The 8,139-nt window shown below is 43.9% G+C and overlaps 1 pseudogene; it reads left to right on the forward strand.

Annotated features, from left to right (window-relative positions):
* Positions 1-5,318: 5,318 nt before the first annotated feature.
* On the forward strand, positions 5,319-7,652 carry LOC101324606 (exocyst complex component 3 pseudogene; annotated as a pseudogene).
* The last annotated feature ends 487 nt before the right edge of the window (positions 7,653-8,139 follow it).

The following is an 8,139-nucleotide window of genomic DNA, read 5'->3' on the forward strand; positions in this document are numbered from 1 at the left end:
GGCAAAATATATTTTCCTGCAATTCTAAAGTTATAGGTAGAGTTATAGGCACATCAAAGATTTAACCGGTCCATCTCTGCCTCCCAGATCCTGATTTCTATAAGGAGGCATGTAGTGGGCTCAGCTTTGGCCACTCCATCCCAGCTGTCAGTGGATGAGGAATAGGGTACTTCTGAATGGAGGACTTGTCCTCGGGGAAGGGAGGATGGTTCATGGTCTGGGAGGACGTGCCACCAAACATCTACTGCAAGGACAGTACCATTCCTCTGACCCGTTCCCCGAGCCATTTTATACAAAAGCATGTTTAGTAGAACCAAAATATTCCTAGGAAGGGATGGAGTAGCCCTACGCACATTCAAAATCCACAAACCCACTGCTAATCTCAGTTTAGCATGTGAACCTCCAGAGTCAAAGCTTAGCCCTCCGATGATCTCATTTCCAGTGCAGCAGAGAAATTTGAATGAGAAGTTCCTTTATTTGCCAGTATATTAGGTGAAGGGGTACCAAAAATATGGCTAAAGAAAGATTGAGGTATATGCAACTATAGCCAGTATGTAAGCATTCATGTTGCCAGTCTTGAAAAATAAAACTGACAGAGGACCCCTCATGTGCCAGGTGATTCCGTGAGTCCAGAACCAAACCCTTTACATATAGATGGCAACATTTTTATGCAAGTCATAACACTACATCCTTTGGTAATACGGCGGATACTTAATTCATAATGATTGTTCAATTCTTATTAATAGAAGAACTGATATGAAGACAAGAGAAAATGTGCAAGGAATTTAAGAATATGTGGCCCAGTGGTTTTTAAGATTTTTTAAGGCTTTGACCTTTCTGAAGTTGTATGGAAGCTACAGTCTACCTCGCCAGAGAAGAAGAATATATGCACGTATTACACAAAAGTCATTATAAAGGTCAGAAGGAGGTCATGGACCACTCTACAGTTTCTCCATCACCTTCCTAGATCCCTGATGTAGGCCTTCAATAACCAGTGGAGTGATCACCAGAAAGAACACAGGGCAGGGGAGTCAGGAGATCGGAGTACTTGTTTCGGATACTTCATTAAACATTTGTGATCTCGGGCAAGTTCTTAAGTCTCTCTCAGCTACTTTCCCAGCTCATTTTACTTTTTTTTAAAAGAAAGTTGAACTGGAAGATTCTGAACATTACATCCATCTTCATTCATTTGCATCTATATTTATTCATGACTTGCCGTGTATCAGGCACGGTGCTAGATGCTGAGGATAGAGCAATCGTGAAGACAAAAGTTGCTTTCCCCACGGAGCATAGGCGCTGTATGGAGGAGGGAGAAGATAAATGAATAAATAAATGAACAAGATAATTACAGATCATGTCAAATACTGTGAGGAAAGTAAACATATTGATGTGACAGAGAATTGTGGTGGTCAGAGACCACTGAAGGGTGGCGGCGTCCTGTGGATAAACCATTTCAGGAAAGAGGACTTGGCATGACCAAGAAAAGAAAGCAAGTCAGTGTGGTTAGAACACGGCACATAAGCCAGAGGGATGTAATCTCTTAATCAGGAGAAACAGATTACATTTTACTCTAAGTGCAATGTGAAGCTCTTTGATAATTTTAAAGAATGCAGTAATGTGTTGTCCTTTATATTTTCAAAGATTACTCTGGCACTTACGGTTTCAACAGTATGACTAACTAAATTCAACTGGATTTTCTTCCTCCTACAAACACTCAGAAATGGTAGGTAAATTATAACAAAAGAATTTTTAAATGTATAACACTACTGTACGGTACATTGAAAAACGGTTAAGATGGTAAATTTTATGTTTTTGACCACAATTTCAAAAATCGTGGTATACATATAAATCAGTACAAAGAAGTGAATTCGTAGCCTTATATGCATACCTGAAAATAGATGAAAACTAATTAATTAAAAATGAATGAGCTAATTGCTCAATGTAGCAAACTGAAGAAATATTAGTAAACTAACATAAATCTAAAGAGATTTTACATCACCTTTCACATTTCCCGACATAGTTGTCTGGAACAGGAAACCGGAACACAAATCCAGAGTCTGCTTTACTTAATAGCTAAGCATTTGCTATTTTGAGAGAGAGCAAAAATGCCCCCTATCCAATGGATCTTTCACATAACCTAGAGAGACAGTGGAGCAACAATTAACAGAACTCAGGAGCGGGTTGACTAGGTTACCATGAAGAAGCTGGAGGGGAGTATGTGAAACTCTCTTTAGGAAGTGCTGTTCAAAATGTGGTCCCCATCCCAGACCTGTTGAGTCAGAATCGGCATTTTAGCAAGATGCATAAGTGATTCCATACGTTCAAGTTTGAGAAGCAGGGCTTTCAGGGGGTATGTATGTGTCTTTGTATATATATGCAATATAGGTATATGTAACATGTATCTGTAATATACATTACACATCCACATAGACACATACCTATATACATACGCATACGTACATAAATACACACATGGTGGCTTCTGGTAAGTTAAAAGATCTGGAGGTTTGGTTTTAATGAAAACTACGCCCTCCAACCTTTAGCTATTCGGCATGTTCACTTCTGTTTAAGACCTACAGTACATTCCAAACATCTCTAGTTAGCTATAAAACCCTTAACCTGACTACCTTCAAACCATAAAGAAGTTAAGGGAGGTTGGAGTTCAGTCAAGTTGGTGTATATTTTCCTGGAGGAACAATAAATAACCTACAGCTCAAAGGCATGGGTTGTTTCTCCCAAGGCAAAGAAACAAAAAAGCCCACCCTCTAAAAGCAATCTGCTTGGGTTCCTAGACTGGCATGCTTAGGGAGCACGGGCAAGACAGGAGAGGAAGCAAGAGAGGAAGGAGGGCTGCGCGGATGGGCAGGAGAGAGGGAGGGAAAGCCCTCACACTAATTAGGTTTGAAAGAATACAGGATGAGTCCAGCCGCTGCCTGCTGAAAAGAAAGGAACTGGAGCAGCTGATGCTAAATTCAGACTAAACTAACCGCAAGTCCCCTGAGGACGTCACAAGGTAAACCTGATCGTCTCTATCATTTACAGTCATTATCAGGCAGACTGCTTCTGTAATTTTACTGGGGCGCCAAGGAACAGATCCCTGAAGCTAGGGGGAAAAGGTCCCAGCCCTCCAATGGTATTTGGAAAGGAAAACCCAGGCAGCCTCCGTGCTGCTATCTTCTGATTGTTGCCTCTGTCAAGGCAGGGAAGGGGGATGACTTCATACAAGGCAGGGCTGCTCAGGTCTGGTGAGTGGCTAGAGCCAGGCTTTTCTCCACCTTCGTTTTCTCTCTTCTCTAGCAACCTCAGTTAGCCTCCGGAGAGCCCAGCAAGCCTTATTTCTTTCTTTCCTGAGACAGGGGAGTGCTGACCAGCTTTTCCTCTTTCTCATCTTCAAGAAAATATCTTTGCAGCATTTCATCTTGTAAGAAAGTGGGGAAAGCCAGCTGATGTACCAAGAAGGCAGCCAAGAAGGACCACTCATCTCTGAAATGTATTAGCTCCCATCCTTCCCAACACCATCCTTTCTCTTGCCTTCCTGACACAGACTTTTTAACTAGTTGTGTACATCACCACTTTACTTCCACAGCTCTGATTCACTCCTTAAGCCACCCCAACCTCTGTAAACCCCGTGATTCTGCTAGAAAGACTCTTTCTAAGATCACCAATTCCATTTAAGTCACTCACTAGAGAATATTTAGTACTGGCCCAACTTGAAGGCTCGGCAGAATTCAGCACAGATGATCCCCGCCGCCCGACTCCATTCTGAAACATTGTCTTCCCTCGAGTTGCGTGATACAACAATCTTGTAATCAACCTTTTACCCTCCTGACTATGCATTCTCAATGTCCCCTTCAGCTCTTCTTTTATACAACATGATTAGGTATTAGTATCACTCAAAGCTCAATTACGGACTTTCTTCTTTTTTTACTCTCAGGGGTCACTGAGTGATCCGGATAATTAAACTGGAGAGCATATACCTGAAATTAAAGGACAGGGGCTACTTACCTCTAGCCATTATTTCTATGCAAGAACGTGGCCCGATTTTGCTAGAATATTTTATTTTTAAGAGAAAATGAGAATTTTGATTTTTATATAAAAATATGATGCTTTTTAATTTATGTTTCTGATCATGAGAGAGTAGCTGTAGCAGACCAAGCCTCATGCCAACAAAAAAGTTTAAAACTGGTTAAAATTTTTTTTTAAATACCTGTTTGAAGTAATCATAGAGCAACACAGTCAGCAAGAACTTGAAAGTCTAAGACCCAAGAGAAAAGAAAGCCATTGAGGTGAGTTCACCATTCTGTGCTGTTTTTCCCTCAAGGCATTTGCCGGTCAGTAAGTGGCACCAAACAAGAGATCCAGTTGCATTTCAAGGCTAAGGGCTTTCAGCAGTTCCGTGGGGGTAGGAGGGGAAAAAATTGGGGTTGAGTGTTACCAAGGCAGCTAGGCATTGAGAGAACTAAGTTTTAGAGAAAAGAGAATGGAAACACTGAGCGTGACTCTGTGCTGCTTTTTTCGTTGAAGGTATTATTTCTTACTAATATTTGCAACATAAGAGGCTGAGAAGACGAAAGAAAAGGCCAGCTAAGAAGCTAGAAAGCTGAGCAGAGCTTTGACCCATCTCAGAGTGCTTGGGAGGTGAAGTGGCATCTGAGGCCCGGCAAGGGTGATGGGCCCAGGTTAACAGCCTTTGCTCTCAGTTGAGATTCCTGAAAGGTCTTCCTTCAGGATTACTTCAAACTAGAAGTAGACCAGTTCTCACAAAGCCTGAAACCAGCTTTAATGCCTCCCATCCCCTGATTGCATCAAGGGAACCAAGACCTACTCTAGCGAACTTATGAGTAAACAAATAAATAGATTCTAATCTGCTGGAAGTTAGCATTATTCAGAGTTTCTACACGTTTTATACACAGTATCCGGTACTCAATCAAAATGGCTGGATTCAGTCTCATCTCTGCCTTATTTGATGCTTTTCCCGAGCAAGCTGCATCAGCCTCCAGACACACCAGCAAGCCTTGCTTCCTTCTAGTTCCTGAGATACAGCAATGTCGCCAGCCTCTTTTATTCCATTTTGCCTTCAAGAAATAAGTAAATAATTACCATGAATGATACTAGAGAGACTCAAATGACCAAATCAAGAGAAAAAAAATAGATAATGTAGATGACTCAAAGATGATCTAGATATAATACACAAGACATAGATTTTAAAGTAACTGTGATGAACACATTCAAGAAATCGGATGACACTTCCAGTCAGGCGCCGGGTGGCAGTGCCAAGGGATATCGTTGCTCTCACGCGGGGAAGGGTGGCGGATTCCGCCTGCTTTTTAACCATGAAGGAGACAGACCAGGAGGATGTTGCAACAGAGATTCAAAAGGTCGCTGGGATGCTTCTGTGCCTGGACCAGCAGGGCAAAGAGGAGGGGAACCTCAGAAGAGAGGCCTGGAGAAAGGCATCCGTGGAGGTCACACTGCAGGTCGCTATCCAGTCATGGTTGGACGGGGTGCTGTAGGGGGTGCCACATGGGCTGGAACCAGCTCCAAAATGCACTGGATGATGTCAGAGACATCCTGCGGTCCCTGGCCAACATCAGCAAAGACTTGAGGTGGAGCATCCACACCATCCACCAAGAGCATCAAGTACGTCAAGGATGAAGGATGCCGTCGTGCAGCGCACCCAGCTCGCTGCAGCTGTGGAGACCCTCAAGAACATCTTCTTGGTGTCCCGGATTGTGAGGAGTGGGGACCCTGGACCTCACTGAACAAGGGGCACTCCTTCAGGCCCACTGGAACCTGATGGACCTGGAACAGGAGTGTGCTCCTGGGAAGGGCTGATGTCCGAGCACCGCCACGTGGACGTGACCCTCATCCACAGTGACTTTGGGAGCACACAGGGGCTCTCAGACGAGCTGGCCAAGCAGCTGGGGATGGTGCTGCAGAGGTCACCGCTCACCACCCCCCAGGACCCCATTTTTCTGGTCTCTGTTGTCAGGATCTTGGAAAGGGAAGAAAAATTGATTGGTGCATACTTGACCAAAAAAAATGCAAACTAGTTTTGTTCCCCTTGAGAGGTCCAAGAATTGGAAGGAGGAAATCTTTGTTATCTTGGACAGAATCGTGAGTGCTAGAATTGAGGGCACAGAGGCAGAACCCCAGGGAGTCCAACAAGGTGTGGTTCATCTGCCACCCGGAAATCATATGGAAGCATGTCCTAGATGACCCCATTGTTGCCAAAAACCTGATGGTTGCGTGCTTTTCTCCCCATTATGAGATTTTCAGAAACTCCTCAACCACCAAGCCCTGAGAACCTGGATGCAGATCTTGTGGGAAGATCTAGAAGCAAGTGAGATTATGAGCCTGTTTGACCTGGGTCTTAAACACCTACACAAGCGCAAAGATGACTGGGAATGTGGAGCTGGTCCCAGAAGTGGACATCAATGCCCTGAAGCTTTTACTTTCTTCAAATGTGGTGTCTGAGCTGCTCCATCTGTACATGTCAGCTCTCACTTCAAACATCATTGTCTGGCTGCAGAAAGCACTAGACACAGACACTAAAGACTGAATGAAAGAGACTGAGCCCAAAGTGGACCCAAGTGAGAACACTCCCTACCACTGTCTTCCAGATGTTCCATCCATTTTTTTAAATTACTGCTCAGATGAGTGAAGATTTGAAAACAAATTACCAGTTTGCATCTTCAGCAAATGAATCCTTTCTTAGACACAGAGTTGAGGCTCAGTTGTATATAGAACATCTGAAACATTGGCAGCACCACACTGCTATGTTCAGGATATGATAGCGATCATCACAGCTGTCAGAGCTTTAAGGAACCCCTAATCAGTTTAAAAAGGAAGTATTTTTAAAATGAAGTGGAAGAGGGTGTGTCTCTGAGCCAACCAAACATGGATGGGATTTTAGATACCGTTGCTGCGAGGAGGCTGCAGCAGATACCAGGAAGAGGTCTTCCAGGATCTGGAGCAACATCTCGATGAGCTGATAACAAAGAAGTGGCTGTTAGGGTCAAACGCTGTAGACATCATCTGTGTCACTGCGGAAGAATATTTCAGTGATTTTGCAGAAACTAAAAATCCATACAAAAAGAGGGTGAGAGTGAGTGGTGGTGGGTACCCGTGGGCCATCACGCAGAATCACGTCTCATCCTGGAGCACTAAGGAGTACAAGGAGATGCCGAGAAGACAGCCAGGGAGGCTGAGCTGCTCCACTTCCTATTCCAGAAGCTGGCCTCTGGATTCAGCAAACATGCAGGTGAGCACAGTAACCCTACTGTCGCCCTTGCAGAAGTTGTGCCTGGAAGTTTCAACTCTGGTCAGCAAATACCCAGACATCAAGGATGGCCACATTGGCACACTGCTGGCCACCCGAGGGGTCGGCAGCCAGGACATGAAGCAGACCATCGTCAGGAATCTGGAGCAGGGTCCCATGGCAGGAAAACCCAAACTATGTGCCCATCTTCAAGGAAATCATAGTTCCGAGTCTGAACGTAGTGAAGCTTCTCAAGTAGCCCATCGGTTTCCAGCTTTGTGTACGTTATTCTGCACTCATCATCCCCACCCTCAGAAATGTATTAAAGCAAAAGTGACTCTCGATGGTTCTCCTCAGAAGTTTCAGGTCCTTGAGCCTGTCTCCTGTCATGCCGAGCGTGTTGTATGCAAGGTGCCGGGGCTTGTGACTTCTTGAAGAACAAGTGTCCTGCTGGCTGTGGTTCCTCAGGCTCTCACATTTCTGTTGTAAACATCCTTTGTGAGGCAGGACTCTGATGGGAAATGCCTCATGGTTGATTGTCATGGTGGAAAAGCTGTGTGGAGAGGGAAGAGGCCCTGCCTTCATTCACTCAGAGACATGAACACAAAAATTGGAGAAATTTACCAGAGAATGATGATCTATCAAAAAATTAGTTTCAAAGTACAAGAAGTAAAATTATAAACGTAATAGTTGGGTTTAACAGCTGTTTGAGTAGAGAGGAAGGTAAAATTAGCGAATTGGAAAACAGGTTAGTAGAAAAAAGAGTAAATCATGGAAAAAATGCACAAATGTGTTTACGAGACACATGGCACATGGTAATAAGGTCTAAAATGTACTTAAAGTTTCAGAAAAATAGGGGGAGAGAGAGAGCACATGAG

The sequence above is a fragment of the Tursiops truncatus genome, chromosome 21 (assembly GCF_011762595.2).
Source record: "Tursiops truncatus isolate mTurTru1 chromosome 21, mTurTru1.mat.Y, whole genome shotgun sequence".
NCBI classification, from domain to species: domain Eukaryota; kingdom Metazoa; phylum Chordata; class Mammalia; order Artiodactyla; family Delphinidae; genus Tursiops; species Tursiops truncatus.